Source organism: Peromyscus maniculatus, chromosome 20 (assembly GCF_049852395.1).
Source record: "Peromyscus maniculatus bairdii isolate BWxNUB_F1_BW_parent chromosome 20, HU_Pman_BW_mat_3.1, whole genome shotgun sequence".
Lineage (NCBI taxonomy): Eukaryota > Metazoa > Chordata > Mammalia > Rodentia > Cricetidae > Peromyscus > Peromyscus maniculatus.
The window spans coordinates 66,948,042-66,968,384 of NC_134871.1; the positions used below are offsets into that span (position 1 = coordinate 66,948,042).

The 20,343-nt window shown below is 49.0% G+C and overlaps 1 long non-coding RNA gene across 2 annotated transcripts; it reads right to left on the minus strand.

Moving 5' to 3' along the window:
- Positions 1-5,229: 5,229 nt before the first annotated feature.
- Positions 5,230-20,338, minus strand: LOC143269814 (uncharacterized). Of its 2 annotated transcripts, XR_013046574.1 has the most exons (4): positions 17,267-20,338; positions 16,745-16,843; positions 12,147-14,525; positions 5,230-6,325 (listed from the first exon to the last, which is right to left on the minus strand). It is a non-coding gene; the product is annotated as an uncharacterized LOC143269814 (long non-coding RNA). The 2 variants fall into 2 exon arrangements; XR_013046573.1 differs by lacking the exon at positions 5,230-6,325 and having other exon boundaries at positions 11,436-14,525.
- Positions 20,339-20,343: the final 5 nt, after the last annotated feature.

Genomic DNA, 20,343 nt, shown 5'->3' on the forward strand with positions numbered 1-20,343 from the left:
TTTGTTTGTTTGTTTGGTTGGTTTTGGTTTTTCGAGACAGGTTTCTCTGTGTAGCTTTATGCCTTTCCTGGAACTCATGCTGTAGCCCAGGCTGGCCTCGAACTCACAGAGATCCGCCTGGCTCTGCCTCCCGAGTGCTGGGATTAAAGGCATGCACCACCACCGCCCAGCTACTTTGAGTTTTTATTACCAATTAAAGTAGGGAGGGCCCAACCCACTGTGGGTGAGTGAAGGGCCCAGCCCACTGTGGGTGAGTGAAGGGCCCAGCCCACTATGGGTGAAGGGCCCAGCCCACTGTGGGTGAAGGGCCCAGCCCACTGTGGGTGAAGGGCCCAGTCCACTGTGGGTTATACACCTGGCCCCCTGGCAGGTGGGCTTGAGCTGCCTTAGAAAGGTATCTATCTGTGCGTGAGCTGTAGAGGGAGCCAGTGAGCAGTCTTCCTCCATGGTTCCTGCCTCTGCTCCTGCTTGAGTTCCTCCTCATTCTGGCTTCCCTCAAGGCGGACAGCAGTGGCCAGGCTGCATAAGCCATTGAAACACTCCTCTCCCCGAGTTGCTGTTGGTGACAAGCAGGTTGGAACGTGTGGTTCCGTGAAAGTGGGGAGATGGGTCAGAGCGGCTCACCCCATTGAAGCTGGAAGCAGAGACGGGAAGAAACCCAGGACAAGATACACCGGTCAGAGAGGTTACCGGTGGTCGGCGGACCACGTCCTCCCGGGTTCTTGGCATCTTTTACGAGAAGTCTGAAAAGATGTGCACACAAGAGGCAAGACAATGCTACCAAGTTCAAAGAGAAAGCAGGAATTTCGAATGCACAGCCCAGAGAAGCAGAGGGCCACCTGAGTGAGGGAGCAACCTAGGGCCCTGGTTATTATTTGGGGCTTCCTTTTATGAGGCTAAGAGAAGGAGGAGTTTGGTAGCTAAGGGGTGGAGTGAGGCTGGTTTCCCGTTTTGATGGGCAGGTGTGAGTTATATGACCTTTTCCCTCTCCCTAATAGTCCATTTACTTGTGAATCATGGATGAACTTAACGCCCTCATAATCTAATTAACCTCTCAGTAATGCTACCTGCTGGGGAATCAAACCTTTCACACATGGATTTGGGAGAGAGGACATGTCATATTCAGACTTTAGCGTCTGATGAGATTCATGTCCTGAGCCCAGCAAGATGCCTCAGCATGTAAAACTATTCACTAAGTTTGATAACCGGAGTTTAATCCCTGGGACCCGTATGGCGGAAAGAAGAAAACTGAGTCCTTCAAAAAAGCTCACATTCTGGTGGTTTTTTACTTCTGAAATTACAGTGTTTTTAATTAATCGCATCTGGGTTTTTGTTTTGTTTTGTTTTTGAGATAGGATCTCATGTAGCTCAGGCTAGCTTCAGACTTGCTGCGTAGATGACTTTCCTACCTCCGCCTCCCAAGTGCTGGGATTATGTGCACAAGCCACCAAAGCCCACTCACTATGTTATACATCCTCTTGCCCAGGCACCTTAGAACACTCGGGAGGATGTGGTCTCGGCTCTCTATTGGCTTACTTCCCTGAGGAATGATCCCATATTCTCACAGCTTTCCCTTCCCTGAGTCTGATGACTATGGAATCTCTCTGTGACTCCTAGGAGAATAAAGGGACCCTGCCCCCACTCAGTGCTGCCCTGGATGGTAGAGATGCATCGCTAGGCAAGCATGGTTCCTGTTGAGGCAGAGCAGACGTTTTTCCTGATGGAAACGGACCATCCAGTGGTTAAACAGCAGTGAGAGAAAACTTTAGAAAACATTTTATAAGTCGGTGAATGAAGTCCACACTAGTCTCATGTGGGCTCTGAGTGGTGGGAGCCGCCTGCATGCCTCCCCACTGAACGTGCAGATGCAGGTTCAAGGCAGCAGCGTTCTGGTCACCCGCCGGCTGGAGGAGGGGCTATTTTTAACTTGTGTGGATTTTGTGATGCAAATACACCCCGCCACATCAGATTTCAAGCCACCTCAGTCACTTCCTGGAAATGGAACCATCTGTTGTTGGGAGCAGCTGCCGGCAACCCACACCTAGTTCTAGGCCTCCAAGGTGAGTCCAGCCCGCGTTCTTCCCGATGCAGAGTGTTCAATGGCAAAGGCTGAGAAGAGGGACATCCGAAAATTAGAGAAAAACTCATTTCTAGGGTGTTCCCTAGAACAAATCAATACGACAACCAGCATCATTTTATAAAAGGAAGGATATTGTAGCAGATATGGTGGTGTATACTATAATCCCGCAGGAGGACTTGGAGTTGGTGGCCAACCTGAGCAGGACTGTGTTGTTTAATTTTTGTTACCTTGACACTAACTAGAGGCATCTGGAACCGCAATAGAAAACATACCTCTTTCAGACTGGCCGGGAGGCAAGTCTGTGGGGGGCATTTTCTTGATAGATGATTGCTATGGGAGGCCCTCAGACCCCGTGGGTGTTGCCACCCTGGGCAGGTGGCCCTGCCTGTGTGAAAGCAATACAGACCCCATCTTAGGCCACCTGCTGGACTCAGTTCCAGGAAGGACCTCAGGAATGTGCCATGAGAACGGACACAGAGCAGTATACTCCTGCAAACATTCTGTCTGCGTTTTATGGCCCTTGAAGATATCTAGATAATCCTGCTGAGCAATCTAGATAATCCTGTTCAGCGGGTTGTGGTTCCCCGCCAGAAGTCTAACCCAGTGGTTTCAAATGTGGTTTCGCACCCAAAGTCTAAACCAGTAGTTTCAAAAAAATCACCTTGCCCCATATCCCTTCTACCCAATCTCAAGTTGCCAATTCCTGGCTTGTGGTTTTTCCCTATAAAAACTCAACACCTGGGCTCATGGCCCCCGCCACATTTCCTTCCATCTTCCATGCTGTGGCCCAGGTTGAACCTGACTAAAAGGACCCTTTCATGCTTGCATTGGAAACAGGCTCCTTGGTGGTCTCTGGGGGCTTCACGAGATGGGTACAACACCTGAGCTGTATAAAAAAACAGGTTGACTGAGCCGCGGCAGCACCAGGAAAGGAGCTGGAACTTTCTCAGCTCCGGGACTAGATATGTATATAGACCAGTGGCATTTGCATCATCTGAGGTGGTTTTGACTTCCTGGGGTCAAAAGGTCATCCCTTTGGGCACCTTCCCAAGCCCAACAGAAGAGTTTGGTGGCTCAAGAAAAATGGCTTACAAGACCCTGAGCCAGGCAGCTGTTGTCTCTGTGACCTCTGTTGCTCCCATCTACCGCAAAGCCAGCGGGGGCTGATGGCCGTTCAGTGTGTCGAGTCCAAAGTCAGTGACTTCTCAAGGCAGCTGAGAACAGGGGCTCTAGGAGCAGAGTCTCAGGACCGCGTCAGATGCCCCCTGGCTTTCAGTCTCCCCATCACAAAGTCTTGCCTTCACTGGGGTCTTAAGATGATTTCTCTTGATGTTCCATTGGCAAGAACTGGGTCAGGCACCTGAGAACAGCCAATGACCGAGGGATCGAGATCTCCGTAGCTGCTTAGATCCCTCCCCTGGTCACTGGCCTTGTGATTAGGACCTCAGTGACCGCCCAGCACAGGGGCAGAAGCACTTGAGGGACAGGACCCCCAGGCACATCGCCACATTCACACAGTTCACTCCGAAGGTCGGGTTGGGTAGATGGCTGCCAGCTGGGAAGGTAGAAGGGCAGAGGGTATCTGAGGTGGCATCGGAAAGCAGAAGCCTGTGGGTTTCACCCGGGACTCAGAAACTGATGGCAGAGTGAGTGGAACTGGCTGGCAAACAGGAAGGAGGCGAGCAGGGGAAACGCTCTTGGTGCTGATGACAACCCCCCTTGACTCCAAAGGAAGGGTTCACCCAGGAGTTCAAAAGAGGTTAACTCATGAGAAAGAGACAGGGAAGCTGTAACTACGGGCATCAGTGTGTAAACCGAGACGTGTTCCTAACCTTCAGTCTGTGAATTTAAAACCGATAGACAATTTTTTTTTTTTTTTTTTTTTTTTTTGGTTTTTCAAGACAGGGTTTCTCTGTATAGCTTTGCGCCTTTCCTGGGACTCACTTGGTAGTCCAGGCTGGCCTCGAACTCACAGAGATCCGCCTGCCTCTGCCTCCCGAGTGCTGGGATTAAAGGCGTGCGCCACCACCGCCCGGCTCCGATAGACAATTTTTAAGATGCATCATACCTTTCTAAATTGTATTGCTAATGTTTTGGCGGCTAAAAGAGCAACCAGTGTCCAGTGTCCTGAACCTCTGAGGCCCTCTCTCCAGCCCCATCTTTTTTTTTAGGGGAAGGGATACAGTCTCACACTGTAGCTCAGGCTGGCTTTGAACTCACAAACTTCTGTCTCAGCCTCCTGCCACACTAGTTTACATTAATGGTTTTAAATGCACTTTATTTCACAGCTAAGATGAGGACTAGACCTGATAATGAACTCGGCCTGGAGGGCAGTAGACAGTGGGGAAAGCATTCAGTGTTCACTTCTGGGTGTTTGTTTGTTTGCTTGCTTGTTTGTTTTCTGAGACAGGATCTTACTGTAGAGTCCAGGCTGGCCTCAGACTCAAGGCAGCAGACCTCCCTCCTGCCCCAGCCACCTGAGTAGCTGAGACATGAGCAGCTTCCTAGGACTAAGATGCTTGATGGAGTCGAGGACATCTGAGTGTGCTTCTGGAAGCAGAACGGGACAAACGAGGGTGGAGGCGGGGCCGCCAGGTGCAGACCAACGGAGGAGCCTCCCAAAGCTGGTGGAAAGGTCACAGTCACAACAGAACCCAGTGGTAGTTTTTAGAGCTTTAATTAGGAGGGGGGGTTGCATCTGGCTATTTATTTATTTATTTATTTATTTATTTATTTATTTATTTATTTATTTATTTATTTATTTTCGAGACAGGGTTTCTCTGTGTAGCCTTGCGCCTTTCCTGGAGCTCACTTGGTAGCCCAGGCTGGCCTCGAACTCACAGAGATCCTGCCTCTGCCTCCTGAGTGCTGGGATTAAAGGCGTGCGCCACCACCGCCCGGCTATCATCTGGCTTTTTTAAGGCACAGATTGCGTGACCATGTAGTGGCCAGCGCCCCCTGATGATGTAAGACGCAAGACATCCACCCCCACCCCCGCCCCGACCCTGAGCATGCGCGGGAGTGAGGGCAGGATCCTAACAGAATGGGTCGGTCGGGGAAAGAAATCCAGAGCTCCACCGTCCGCTCTTTTGCTTGCACCCCCTGAGAACACTGCGCTGCTTGTTGTACCCCGCCTTTCCCACCCCGGTTATGTGACAGCCGTGTGTACGAGCCGGGCTCCTGATGCCCTTGATCACGAGATTCCTTTCTAGGCTGCATTTCCTCCATTTTTTTTTAATTTCTGCTGCAGATTAGGCCACTGTCAATTTCTCTCCAAATTTCCTGGGAGTGGGGGAGGGCAGGGAGAGACAGAGAGATTTATTATTAATTATGTTCTATGTACACATGAGTGTGGGAGCCCAAAGAGTCCTGAAGAGAACATTAGCTCCCTTGCAGCTGGAGTTGCAGGCGACTGAGAACCGCCCGCAGTGGGTGCTGGGAATCAGCTCCGGGGATCCCAGCACTCTGCCTCTGCGGCCATCTCTCCAGCCCCATAGATGAGCGGCAGCTTCCATGTCTCTCGGCCTCCTTCGTGATCTGTCTCATGTTGCTATTCGTTTGCGGTTCCTCCAGGGCCTCTGTTATTATTATTATTTTTTTCATTGGTTGTTCTCCCACCCCAGAGTCTGGAAATCTCCCCGAGAAGTAAGCAAAAGGGCAGGGATTATGTTAGGAGAGCATCAGAAACTGGGCTGCCACTGACCTGTGCCGGGGCTGGTTTGCGTGAGCCGGACGGAGCACGTCCCTCTGGACAGGTACAGCCCCGCACCACCACACCAGCACGCCAGGCTTGGGAAACAGAGACGGCCGACGGCAGCCTCACTACTGTGTGCCCTTGTGCCGTGAATAACCCGTCCGTCCAGAAGGTGCCCGCTTTAGAAAAGAGCCTATAGCCTTGCTTAAGCAATCCTCCCCAAAAACATTATTCTCACGTTGGAAAAAAAAAAGAGTTCTTTTAATAGTCCGAGTGATCTTGAACATACATTTATTTGCTCGATCTTCAATGGTTTACAGGTCCTTAAAGACTGCACACTGCTACGCAGGGGTTTTCTGCTGCCAGGAGCTTCCAGTCCCACACAGCCATGGATTTATCTTCAAAGCATCCCTTTGTTATGCTCTATCATCGCCTCACATTTGTATTTCAGCAAACAATTATTGAAAAATGGATTAGGAGCCAGACTCTTGAATCCTGTTTTCTTTCTCTCCAGCTGGGCGTTTGCACTTCATCTAGCCCTTCAGTGCATCCTTGACAGGGAGAGGGAAAATGTGGCCGGGTTAGTCAGCCGCCCCCTGGGGGCACAGCTTCCTACAGCTCCCAGCTGCGCTCAGCTGTGGAGCGCAGCCTGCCCAGCACTTCCCCGTACCACCATCACCCTCCTCCTCCTCAGCAAGCCCCACACTCATCCCATCAATTCATTGTGCTCAGAGGCGTCCTTCAAGTGGGGAAATGAGCCCAGTGTGATTTGAGGAAATGTCTATTTATTAAACTCTACGGAGGAAATAAAACAATATTTTATTCATACACATTCTCACAGTTTAGAAAATGCTTCTGGCCGGGCGGTGGTGGCGCACGCCTTTAATCCCAGCACTGGGGAGGCAGAGCCTGGCGGATTTCTGTGAGTTCAAGGCCAGCCTGGGCTACCAAGTGAGTTCCAGGAAAGGCGTAAAGCTACACAGAGAAACCCTGTCTCGAAAAAACCAAAAAAAAAAAAAAAAAAAAAAAAGAGCTGGGCGGTGGTGGCGCACGCCTTTAATCCCAGCACTCGGGAGGCAGAGGCAGGCGGATCTTTGTGAGTTCGAGGCCAGCCTGGGCTACCAAGTGAGTTCCAGGAAAGGCGCAAAGCTACACGGAGAAACCCTGTCTCGAAAAACCAAAAAAAAAAAAAAAGAAAATGCTTCTGAATGTATTAGCTCATGTAATTCTGAGTCGTAACTTCCATCTTAAAAAAACAAACAAACAGAAATTAAGGGGTGTAACTCAGTGATGGAATTCTTGACTGACACACAGATGGCCGTTTGAGTTCAGTCCCCAGTGGCAGCAAAAAAATTAAAAATGAATACATAGCAAAAAGGAATGAATTCAAACTACTGAAATTCAGTTATCCCTGAGGCTGCCGATCCTACCGTGTTCTTTACCTGAGTAATAATCGGTTTGTAAAATGAAACAAGTTATAGGGCTGGAAAGATGGCCCACTGGTAGAGAGTGCTCACTGCTCCTCCAGAGGGCAGCTCCCATGGGGCGGGGCCTGGAGGGGCGGGGCCAACTCCATCTCCGAAGGTTTAGTGCTCCCTTCTGGTCCCTGAGGGCACCTGAACATATGTGGTACATGCATGCTTTCTCATGAACATACATGCACATACAAACACACATAATTCTTTTTTTCAAGGGAACAAGTAAACGATCCCCATGTCTGGGGTGGGACAGACCCACCCCAGTTCTGCCCACTCCGACCCACTTCCTCCTCGGCTAGTCTCCAGCCTTTGGCTTCCACACTTCAATTCTTGTCTTTTATGAGGCGGTTCCTCCGTTCAGCTCCCTGCACACTAAGGATGAAATGAATGTTCTAGACTCTCCCTGTGTGCTACATACACAGGCCCATTGTGCCTATGTTGGTTTCTGGAAGAATCCCCCTTGATAGGCAGCCACCCAAGCCCTTAGTCTGAGACACCCAGACTCCAGTCATGCAGGCCATTACCCTTCCCCAGTGTGGAAAGTGAACATAAACTCATGCCTGCTGCCCTGCCTGTGGCAGGACTGCCATCCCCAGGGCACAGAGGCAGCGGGAAGAGTGTGCCCCCTCACAGACGCAGCCGAAGGGAAACAGCCTCAGCCGACGCAACCCACTGGCCCCAAAGCCCAGAGCTGTCTGCTTTCCGCGTCATTCTACTTTCTCATCTTCTGCAGCTCCTCAGTGCCGTAATCCAGTCAAACTCCTTAGACTCGATTTTCACCAAAATCTCTCGGTTGCTTTTTAGTTCCGAACCCAAGCATTTTCATTCAGCAGCTCTGCTATGGGATCTTAGAGGGCTCTGTCTCTCAAGCCTTATCTCAGCCCTCCCCAGGCCTGTCCCACACCAACAACTGAGTACACCCATACTCCTCCTGAGGCAAGCTGCACTTTCCCCCAGGCCTGCCTCTCTTAGTTTACAGGACTTTCTCAGAGTTCCCATCTGATCTTCGCCCCAAAGCTGAGGTTCTCAGCTGGGGGTGCACATTAGACTGAGCTTGGAACATCATCAAGTTACATCCCTTGACTTCGACCCCAGGAACTGGACTGGAGCAGAATTCCTGAGGCGCACGCCTGAGCATCGGTGTTGGAGTTTTAGGGTGTTTGTTTGTTTTAGGTTCTGGGGATAACGTAACGAGAACATTACCTGCCTTTCTCTTTGCCAATTCCCACCATTGCGGTTCACACCATTGGCATTTCCTGAAGCTGCCTCTCAAGAGACTGTACGGAACACTTCGCACAAAACTGAACAGGAAAATGCCTGTCTCCCCTCATCCTAGCTCACCCCTGGAGAACTCCACGTAACCTTTGTGAGGAAGGTCCAATCACTCCAGCTCGCTGTGAATGGCTACCATCTCATGTGTAGGCTGCAGTAGACAGTGGTGATTTGTGGATTACAAAAAGAACTTAGGCCGGGCGGTGGCGCACACCTTTAATTCCAGCACTCGGGAGGCAGAGCCAGGCGGATCTCTGTGAGTTCGAGGCCAGCCTGGTCTAGAGAGTGAGTTCCAGGAAAGGCGCAAAGCTACACACAGAAACCCTGTCTCGAAAAACAAAAAACAACAACAAAAACTTAGAATTTTGCTTTTTTTTTTTTTTTCAAATTTTTAAGTGTGTGTGTGTGTGTGTGTGTGTGTGTGTGTGTGTGCATGCACACATACACACAAGTATAGTAACTGAGGAAGCCAGAGATGTTGAACCCCCTGTGAGCTGCATGGTGTGGGTCCTGGGAATTGAACTTGGCATCTCTGGAAGAACAGTGCAGTGTCCTTCAGAGCTGAGCCATCTCTCTGTCCCAGAACTTAGATTTTTTTTTGCTTTCAATTTCCTCTGATATGAAACTTAACTAAATACACTGTTAAAAACAGAGTACTTGCAGAGGTGAAATGGGAGAGAGATTCGCTTAGCTGGGGAGAGGAGACAGAGCTGCCCACTGGGCAACACTGAAGCTACTTTATATGCAGACTGCTTGGCTCTGTGGCGCTGGGTCTCTCAGGTCTGAACTCATTTCCACTCAAAACTTCCTTCGGTGAAAATCGCCAGCGTCTACTTCACACAGAAAGCGCCCAGTGGAAATTCCAGCGGAGTTGGATGAACACAAAGTTCAATTTTGATCTTGCGGCAGCACGGGATTGCCAGCCTTGACCCATCTAGACTCCATGACTACCTAGCTGCCACCTTGATTTGTCATTGAATCCTGCAGGGCTGCCTGAGCCCAGGGTTCTTTCTCCACAGGGACACCGCGTGCCCAGGGTTGTGCTGAACATGTCATGCAGGGTTCCATTGAATCCTCAGATCCATTCACTGAGGTGAAACTACCGTCATCCCCAGCTGAGAAAACTGAGTCTCAGAGACATGAGTGTTCACAACAGGGCCAGATGTGGTCCAGTTCAGCTAGCTCCAGCCTCCATACTCTTCTCCAGCATCCATTCCTCTTCTCCAGCATCCATTCCTCTTCTCCAGCATCCATTCCTCTTCTTCTCCAGCATCCATTCCTCTTCTTCTCCAGCATCCATTCCTCTTCTCCAGCCTCCATCCCTCTTCTCCAACCTCTATTCCTCTTCTCCAGCCTCCATTCCTCTTCTCCAGCCTCCATTCCTCTTCTCCAGCCTCCATTCCTCTTCTCCAGCCTCCATTCCTCTTCTCCAGCATCCATTCCTCTTCTCCAGCCTCCATCCCTCTTCTCCAGCATCCATTCCTCTTCTCCAGCCTCCATTCCTCTTCTCCAACCTCCATTCCTCTTCTCCAGCCTCCATCCCTCTTCTCCAGCATCCATTCCTCTTCTCCAGCATCCATTCCTCTTCTCCAGCCTCCATTCCTCTTCTCCAGCCTCCATTCCTCTTCTCCAGCCTCCATCCCTCTTCTCCAGCATCCATTCCTCTTCTCCAGCATCCATTCCTCTTCTCCAGCCTCCATTCCTCTTCTCCAGCCTCCATTCCTCTTCTCCAGCATCCATTCCTCTTCTCCAGCATCCATTCCTCTTCTCCAGCATCCATTCCTCTTCTTCTCCAGCCTCCATTCCTCTTCTCCAGCATCCATTCCTCTTCTTCTCCAGCATCCATTCTTCTTCTCCAGCATCCATTCCTCTTCTTCTCCAGCATCCATTCCTCTTCTCCACGTCTACATCACACCTCTCTCAGCTCCACATTTGCAGGTAGCTTACACACTCTGGGGTTTGTCCCTCTGGCACCTGAGACATACAGACAGACCCTTCAGTGTTTCTTCATTGTCTCTTGGTTTTGGGGAGCCTCTCCTGACTTACAGACTGTCCCGGAGCTGTTTGATTTCCTGTATTATTTTCAGCGCTTACTCCAAGGGTTGGCAGTGGGCCAGTAGATAATATGTCTGTGTCAAGGTGTGATCCCTTAAACTTGTCCTCATTCAGTCTTCACAACAACTTGGAAAAGTAGAACTCCTCTCGGTTTTATAGATAAAAGCTCAGAAAGGTTAAGCAGTTGGCTCAGTTCCCAGAGAAAGCCCAGAGGGAGCCATATTTTATACCCAGGCATCTACCTCTCACCATCCCTGCCGCAGCACCCACAATAGGACACCAGGGAACTTGGGGTGTGTTTCCCTGGGCCTCTCTTCTCCAGCCGCCATCATTCTGTCACCCCCACCCCCTCGCCACGACCCCCCCATACATACACACAGTCACCAGCCCAGACCACGTTATTGCCTCCATTCAGGCGTCTTCTTATTAAGATTAGTTAGAAACTCTGCAGTACTGGCAGACCCTCCACACCAAAGATTAAACATAAGGATGGCTTTTATGTATTTAAGTATATTATGTATTTTAAGTATTTCTGGCCTCCCTTAAAGATACAGACGGTAGCTTAATGCGCTGCTCTTGAGGAAGTTAGATTTCTGTCCTATAACATAAATTGCAGTTTGAGGACCACACACTGCTCCAGCCCCATCAACCGCATGAGGCAGCCAGAGACTCTCCTGGTGTCTGGCCTGGTTGTGGCTCTGGGTTTTTTTTTTTTTTTTGGTTTTTTTGGTTTGTTTGTTTTTTTTCTTTCTTTCCTTCCTTCCTTTTTCTCTTTCTTTCTTTCTTTCTTTCTTTCTTTCTTTCTTTCTTTCTTTCTTTCTTCCTTTCTTCCTTTCTTCCTTTCCTTCCTTTCCTTCCTTTCCTTCCTTTCCTTCCTTTCCTCATCTTACCTGTTTATTTCAGAATGTCTACCAAGCTGGCCCCAGTTCTGATAACTCCGCCCTTCTCTGTGTTCCTGCTGTTTTGAACCTGATCATTGCTCTGTCTTCCCTAAGCTCAGACCCTGCCTTCCTTCCTCTTTTGGTTTTGAGTTAAGTGTCCTGTGCTCTTGGTAACACATGGCTGTGCCCTGCCTCTTGTAAGGCCACAGAACCATGTTGTGTTAAAAAACTTCCTTACAAGCCAGGCCCGGTGGTGGTGACAGCCTGTAAGGGAAGCCAGGGCAGGAGGGTACCAAGTTCAAAGTCTGCATTAGCTGCTCAGGGAGACCTTTTCTCAAAACTCAGATGTGTAAGTGGGGAGGGGCCGAGAATGCAGCTTGGTCATAGAGAGCTTGCCTGGCAGGTGTGAGACTCTGGGCTCAGTCCCCAGCCAGGGGGGAGCTGAGGGTCCTCCTTGCAGATCAAGCTGCTTGTATTAGGCCACCACCAGTTCTCTGTCCCCTCCACCCCTCATGCTCCCATAGGTGTGTCTCCCCTGGGCTTGTGTAGGCTCACCAATGAGGGGCTCTCCACGGGTCCTAGAACTGGTGTACAGCCACAAGTGGCTGTTGGATGCCTACGGACACAAGACGGACTTCTTCAAGGCAAATAAAAGCAATTATTTTTGGCAGGGTGCTTAGGCTCACCAATGAGGCTTCTCAGAATATTAAGATTTCCTGCTCTTCTGGGAACCCTGGAACAAAGTACTGTGCTGGAGATTCTCAGATGTGCTGCCAAGAAGACGGTCTCCCTGGCAGGGGAGTTCTTCGTACTATTTAAAGACCGGACCTTACACAAGAGAAGCAATACCATAGGGCGGGCTAGGGCTTTCATTGAGGACGAGGAAGGTGGCCGTGTGGCAGAGTCCGACAGGAAGTGAAGCTGTGTTCAGAAACAACGCTGGCCATTTGCCCTGTTTGAAAATTCCGTCTAAAGTTATTGAACTCATTTCGAGTGCTGTGAATTATTTATTAATGCGCTATATTTAACTTGTTAAATGAAGAAGGTGTTCCTGTACGGGAAAGCCGTTTCTGTCTCTTGCAGAGAGTCTTGAGGAAAATTTCTAAAAGTTGCAGCTTTGTCCCAAGGGACCCAGGGCGGATCGTAAGGAAACAAAACGCTTCTACTCTTGTTGTCTTTGCCATCGTTCGGTCTGAGGGTGGCTGTGTGTCTGCGTCTCTTCCCTCGGCGGCATCCCTCTTCTCTCTCCCGGTCATCTTTCTAACTTCTTCCCGAGGCAGTGACTCCCTCTGAGCCCGCTAATGTAGTGGAGACAGATATTACTGGAAGTGTGGTTACCATGGGTGACAGGCTACAGGGACAGCCCAGTACAAGGTTTGTAGCAGTCTGTCTATCATCTAGGATCAGATACCAAGGCAAGGCAAAGGGTGGGGGGCTCTAAGAAAATAGACCTTGGTCCACTACAGACCACTGGGATGTTTTGTTCTCTTTGAAACAGAGTCTCCTGTAGCCTAGGCTGGCCTCAGATCTGCTATGTGGCTGACAATGACCTTGAAGGTCTGAGTCTCCTGTCTCTACCTCCCAAGTGCAGGGATTATACCCGTGCATCACCACACCAGGTTATCTGTTCTTATTTTTTCCACTCTCAGCCTTCCCTTCCATTCTCTCTCTCTCTCTCTCTCTCTCTCTCTCTCTCTCTCTCTCTCTCTCTCTCTCTCTCTCTCTCTCTCCAAATAGTCACGATTCACTTTACTATGCCTATGTGTAGATAGTAACAACCGATAAACATGAACGTTTCCTTATGGTTCGACCCCTGAACGGACGGGGCCTGGTACTTTCTGTTTGGAAAGGTTGCCAATGATGAATGCAGTTTATTTCCTAGATGATGGCTGATTCCAACTACTGTTTCTGCTTGTATACAGCAGATCTATCTTTCAAAGTAAGCAATCTCGTGTGCAGAGATCTTCCTCGCACGGCTTTCTTCCTCTTTCAATGTGTACTGCATAGGTAGGTGGTGATGCCCCTCTGTCTGATGTTAGCAATTCATAACTCTTCTCTTTCTGATATACCATTGTTTATTACATGTTTTATTATGAATGAGGGCAGACATGTTGTCACATGACCTATTGATTTCTTTTATAAACTGTCAATTTGTGTACTTTTGTTTGTTTTTTGGAGACAGGGTTTCTCCGTGTAGTTTTGGTGCCTGTCCTGAGTCTCCCTCTGTAGACCAAGCTGGCCTCGAACTCACCAAGCTGGCCTCACTCTGCCTCCTAAGTGCTGGGATTAAAGGTGTGCGCCACCACCACCACCGCTTGGCCAATTTGTGTACTTCTTTATTTTTCTATTTCATGTGAGACTTAAAAATGTTAAACAGATTGCCCCAGTTGTCCTGTTGTGCATGCTGAGAATATTTTGTTTATCCAGCTCTTTTTCCTTCTAATCTCATGTTTGCATTGTTTTCACTAATAAGTTATAAAGTGTTCCACTGTTTTATTTTCTTCCTTTGCTATTATATTAAATAATAGTTATTGGGCACTAACTGTGTATCAGGTAATATTTGTAGTGACTTACTTGCATCATATGGATTACATCTCAAGACACTTCTGTCTGTATTTTATGGCTCAGAAAAATAATGCACAAGTAAGTTGAGGATCTTGTCTCGGATACATCTGAGGAATGGCCAGGATTAGAAGTGAGTCATTCTGGTGCTGGGGACCCAGTCCCTTGAACGCCACTGTTTCCTGGCAAAGTGTTCTTTTGAGCACTGTGTTAATCCCCCGCCTTACACACACACACACACACACACACACACACACACACACACACACACACACACACACACAGCTGGGCATGAACATGCTCGTAATCACTCTGCTTGTTTTGTTCTTGTTGTTTGGAGACAGGGTTTCTCTGTGTAACCCTGCCTGTCCTGGAACTCACGCTGTAGACCAGGCTGGCCTTGAACTCACAGAGTTCTTCTCTCTCACCCGTGTCATGTTTCTGGTATCAGAGCAAGGCTGGTCTCAGTGTAAGTTAGGGTGTGTCCTCTAGGCTTCCGTTTTCTGGAAAAGATGAGAGAACTGGCGTGATCCCCCTAACTGTGCGGCAGATTTGACCCCTAAGCACATGAGCTCAAGCTGCATAGACCTTTCTAGCACAAAGCATGGATCCCAGTGTCACCTCTGATCTGCAGTTAATAAAAATATCCGTAGCAGTTTGTCCCACAAGCTTGGGGGTGTCAGGGTCACCCTGGTAGCAAATGGCAGTTGTGTTGAACAACTATAGTAATGTCAACCGAGATCTAAAGCTATAGGCAGTGTGGGTTATTGATACTATCCTAACAGTGTTCTGTTGTTATTATTCCTTAACAAAGGATAGAAACCTTATTGTTAAGGAGGGCCCGAGGGGTGGGGGACACATGGTTCTCCCTAGGAAGTGTGTGGGGGGGGAATAGAAGAGATCTCCTGGTAGACTGGGGGCAGGTGGGGATGGGTACATGAGGGATCAGGTTTGGGGTGGATGTTGGGGGAGAGTACTGAAAGAGATGACTGGAAAGGGGTGCATTTCAGGGTCAGGTAGACACCTGATGCAGGGGAAACTCCCACAAATCTACAAGGATGACCCTAGCTAAGACCCCTATCAATAGTGGATGTACAGCCTGAACTGGTCATCTCCTGTGATCAGATTGGTGGCTACCACAATTGTCACCAGAGAGCCTTCATCCAGCAACTGATGGAAACAGATGCAGAGACCCACAGCCAAACATTAGGCCGAGCTTGGGGAACCCTGTTGAAGAGAGGAAGCAAAGATTGTAGGAGCCAGAGGGGTCGAGGACTTCCCAAGAAAACCCACAGAAACAACTGACCTGGGCTCATAGGAACTCACAGAGTCTGCACCAACAACCAGGGAGCCTGAGTGGGACTGACCTAGGCCCTCTGTATGCATGTGACAGTTGTGTAGCTTGGTCCTCTTGTGTGACTCCTAACAGTGAGAACAGGGGCTGTCTCTGACTCTTTTACTGGCTACTGGGACCCTACTCCTCATAGTGGGTCACCTTGCCCAGCTTTAATACAAGGGGGTGCTTAGTCTTACGGCAACTTGATAATGCCATGTTTAATTGATACCCATGGGAGGCCTGCCCCTTTCTGAACAGAAGCAGAGGAGGAGTGGATTGAGGAGGGCATGGCAGAAGAGAGGTACGGGGAGGGAATGAGAGGAGGGGAAGGAGGGAGAATTGGAGTAAAGATAAATAAAGTTTAAAAAAAAAAGATGTGAAACAACAACAAAAAAAAAAAAACTTGTTGTTTTGTTTTATTGAGACAAGGTCACAGTACATTATTCAACGTAGCCAGGACATCTTTTGTTCGTTTAATTTTTATTTACTTTTGGGGGATGAAGAGATGGCTGCTCTTCTAAGAGGACCTGGGTTTAATTCCCAGCAACCACACGGTGGCTCACAACCGTCTGTAATAGGGTCTGATGCCCTCTTCTGGCCCACAGGCATATGTGCAGACAGAGCACTTGTGCCTAAATATATATATATATATATATATATATAAATAAATAAATAAATAAATAAATAAATAATTTTTTAAAAAAGAGAAAAAATATTTACCTTTATTTTATATGTTTGAGTGTTTTGCCTGCATGTATGTCTGTATATCTTGTGTTTACATGGTGGCCATGGAGTCCAGAAGAAGGAGTCATATCACCTAGAACTGGAGTTATAGCCAGTTGAGGGTTGTCCTATGGGTGCTGGGAATCAAACCCTGGTTTTCTGCAAGAGCAGAAAGTGCTTTTATCCACTGGGCCATCTCTTTCTTCAGCTCCCCTAGCCAAGAACTCTTAAATTCAAATGATCCTTTGCCTCAGCCCACTGAGCATCAGGAAGCAAACATTTTTAAGTTCGTCTTCAAAGAGTAATATGTGTAAACCCAAGCCTGGACCTGAAACTAAACCATGAAGCTTGGCCCAGCTGTGAAAATTAAAAGGCACAGGATCAGTGACCAGATCACTGTAGTGGTGTTCCAAGTACTCAATTATCTGTAGTCACCAAAATCACCCACATAAATTCGATTAACGCAGAAATAGAAAAGTATACTTAGGAGGCACCTGGTTGTAGAAGTACCTGCTTTCAGCGTATTACAAAGACAAATGAGAATTTACCAAGGACTCTGAGTATTGGATAGAAAAGGAAATGTTGCCACGATTTGGGAGGTAACACCATGTCAGCATCCATCCCTGCACTGGTAAGACCCTGAGACATCGTGCGCAGCCTCACCTGTCAGAGTGATGCTCTGCTGCACAAATACAGGGGATTCCAGTCAGTCTGGACCACTCTGCATGTTACCTAGGAAACCATTCTTTGTTTTTGCTCTAGCTAGAAGAAAAAAACGGTGAGTGGAGAACTGCCTCCGAATCCTCTAGTAATGCCTGTTCTGTAGCTCCACAGGCCTCACTGCTTGCCTGTCTTCTAACCCCTGCTCCAGTTTGATCTGGATCTGCACTGTCTGACCACTGCCCACACACACACACAAAGCATTATGGGTAAAGCCTCCGAGTGTTTGGTTTTCCTCTGTGCTTGCTGCATTGTGCTTGGTGTGTGTGTGTGTGTGTGTGTGTGTGTGTGTGTGTGTGTGTGTGTGTGTGTGTGTGTGCTTCGAGCCAATGTTTAAAAATCAGGTTGTCGCTCATAAAACCTTTATCTGCTGCCGCTTCCTCTGAAAACCTGAAGTACCTGGTCGTACTGAAGCTGTATCTCCCCATGAGGTAATCTGCCAGAGCGGAGCGGCTATACACTTACCCGGGGCCCAGGATTCCATTAGGAGACTGCCAGGGACCGTGTCCTTCCCAACACTGAGCATTAATTTCCATCCACCGGCATGGCACGCCCATCCCTCTGTCGTCCCATGACAAAGGAAGTGTTCTCTTTCCCCGTGTCTGGATGAGAAGCCGAAAAAACAAGGCAGATGATGAGAAGGTTAAGGAGAGCCAGGCTTTTAGCACAGGGCTATAATCTCCTCTGCCGCTTGGAGGAGGATGAGTTCAAGGCCAGCTTGGACAACTTACTGAGAACCTGTCTCAAAGAGTAGAAAAGCAGGTTAGGGACACAGCTTAGTGGTAGAATGCCTGCCTGGCATGTGCAAAGGATTTAATCCATAGCACTAAAATAAACAGGGTAGGTAGGTGGGTGGGTGGGTGGGTGGGTTGGTGGGCGGATGGACAGACAGACAGACGGACAGACAGACAGATGAATGTCATATAAAGCCAGACATGGCAATCTCAGCATTTAGGAGGCCAAGGAAAGAAAATTGTAATGAGTTCGAGGCTAACCTGACCTACATAGTGAATACCAGGCCAGCAGGGCTCCGTAGTGAGACTGTCTAAAGGGAAAAGAGGTGATTCTCGGAGTGAGGACGCAGCCGCGGAAGCTGACTGCTGAGAAGCGACCCCGCTCGTTCCCTCCTTGACATTTCCCCACTTCCGCTCCCTACAGCTTTGCAACCCCGAGTCTGGCCTCCAGGTATCTGTGTTCTTGGACTGTGTGCTGCACTCTGGCTTCCCTCCCAGGTCTAGCTTGCTGCCTCCTTAATCGACCTGCCATGCCTCTGGAAGTTAAGGTGCTGGGTGGCTCTTAATTGCTTCTCCGAACGGGCCTGCCTCATTCTCTCCATCAGTCCTGATTTCTGACTTCTACACATGGGCCATCATGTCTGTGTCTAATTCAATAGCAAGTGCTGTCTGTATACTCTGTGATTCTTCACAGAAAGGCTTCAGAATGCCCTGGCTCAGTTACTCCCTATCCATTCTGTATTCCTTAGAGCTGGTAGGACCGTGAACTAATTTAGCCAATTACCTTTAGGAAAAAAAGAAGACAGGCCATGGTCATCGGCCAGTGATGCTGAAGCCTGTTTGGTCAGCACCCAGCACCAGGCCCACCATGCTTTGCTCACCTCGGCTGCAGTTTTTCTACCTTGTCTGGATGAGGGAAAAACTCCCGTCCACTCTCTCCAGCCTCCTTTACCAGAATTGATGACTTACAAATCGGAGATTCGGGCTGGGTGAGCTGCAATGCGCAGCAGCAGGAGGTTCCGGACTTCTAGGCCAACACCAGCTACCTGAGTCCTTGTCTCTAAAGAGGGCAGAGGCAGGAGGGTCTGGAGTTCAAGGCTTGGCTGTGGAGGGACTTCTGCACGGGCTGTATGAGACTGAAGGGGAAGAAAACCGCAGGCTTTGGTTTGGTGATGTTTTTTTGTTTTGCTTTTGTTTGTTTGTTTGTTTGTTTTCAGAGCTGAGGACCGAACCCAGGGCCTTGCCCTTGCTAGGCAAGCGCTCTACCACTGAGCTAAATCCCCAACCCAAGTCTGGTGATGTTTTAAGGCGGCAGCTCACCATATGTACCAGCCTTGGACCCATGGTCCTCTTTCTTCATCTCCACAGTGCTTGGAAACACATGCGAACCAAGCATGCCCCAGTGGAATAAATAGTGTACGCTTTGGGGGTCATTGAGATGGCTCAGTGGGGAAGGTCTCTTGCTACCAAACCTGATGTGACCTGAGTTTGATCCTCAGAATTTACATGAGAAAACTAACTCCAGCCTGAGGTGGTGGCCCATGCCTTTAATCCCAGCACTCGGGAGGCAGAGCCAGGTGGATCTCTGTGAGTTCGAGGCCAGCCTGGGCTACAGAGTGAGATCCAGGACAGGCTCCTAAGCTACACAGAGAAACCCTGTCTCAAAAAAAACCAAAAAAAAAACTAACTCCAGCAAGTTTCCTCTGACCACCATGAGTGCACTGTGGTACACACACACACACACACACACACACACACACACACACATACACATACACACACACACACATACACACACACACACACACACACACATACACACACACATACACACACACACACATACACACACATATACACACACATACACACACACACAGAGTAAACAAATAGATCTTTTAATTTGTTTTAAATTTATTTTATGTGTATGAGTGTTTTGTTCACCTGTATGCCTTTGTACCACATGTGTGCCTGCTACCAGTGGTGAGGAGAGGACGTTAGATCCTCTGGAACTAGAATTATGGATGGTTGAGAGCTGTCATGTAAGTGCTGGGAATCGAACCTGGGCCCTCAGCAGGAGGAAAATATGTTCCCAACCACTGAGCCATCTCACCAGCTCCTGCCACCCCTTTTTAACAAAAGGAAAGAAAGAGATTAGGCACAGTAGCACAAGCCTTTAATTCTCAGGAGGCAGAGGCATGCGGATCTCGGAGTTTGAGGCCAGTTTGGTCTACATAGAAAATTCCAGGGGTTGGGGATTTAGCTCAGTGGTAGAGTGCTTGCCTAGCAAGCGCAAGGCCCTGGGTTCGGTCCTCAGCTCCAGGGGAGGGTGGGGGGAAGAAAGTTCCAGACCAACCAGGGCTACATAGTGAGACCCTGTCTCAAAAATCAAACAGAACAAAAGAAAAAAAAAATGTAGGCATTTAAAGCTGCACTGACCTGCTGCACTGGAGAAGAAATGGAGGAAACAGACCTGATGTGGACAGGGTGCCTCTCCACTTCTCCTCCACTCTGTGCCTCCAAACCCTGGTGTCCCCCAACTACAGAAAGGGACACTAGATACCAGCCAGAGTCCGATCGCCCCAGAAGTAGCTTGCTTCATAATGACTCATCCTGGGGGCCTGGGGCCAACTTCACTGGCACCAGCACCAGAGGTCTCTGCCAGGCTGTGGGACTGCTGTCAAGAGACAGTTGGGCTGCTCTGGCCTCTCATTAGGGCAGGAGTGTGGGAAAGCCTAATGGTCAGCAGGAGCCTGCTGAATCCCATGGTCAGCGCCCCTAGAAAAGAAAGAGGCCTTGCCTGAGGGT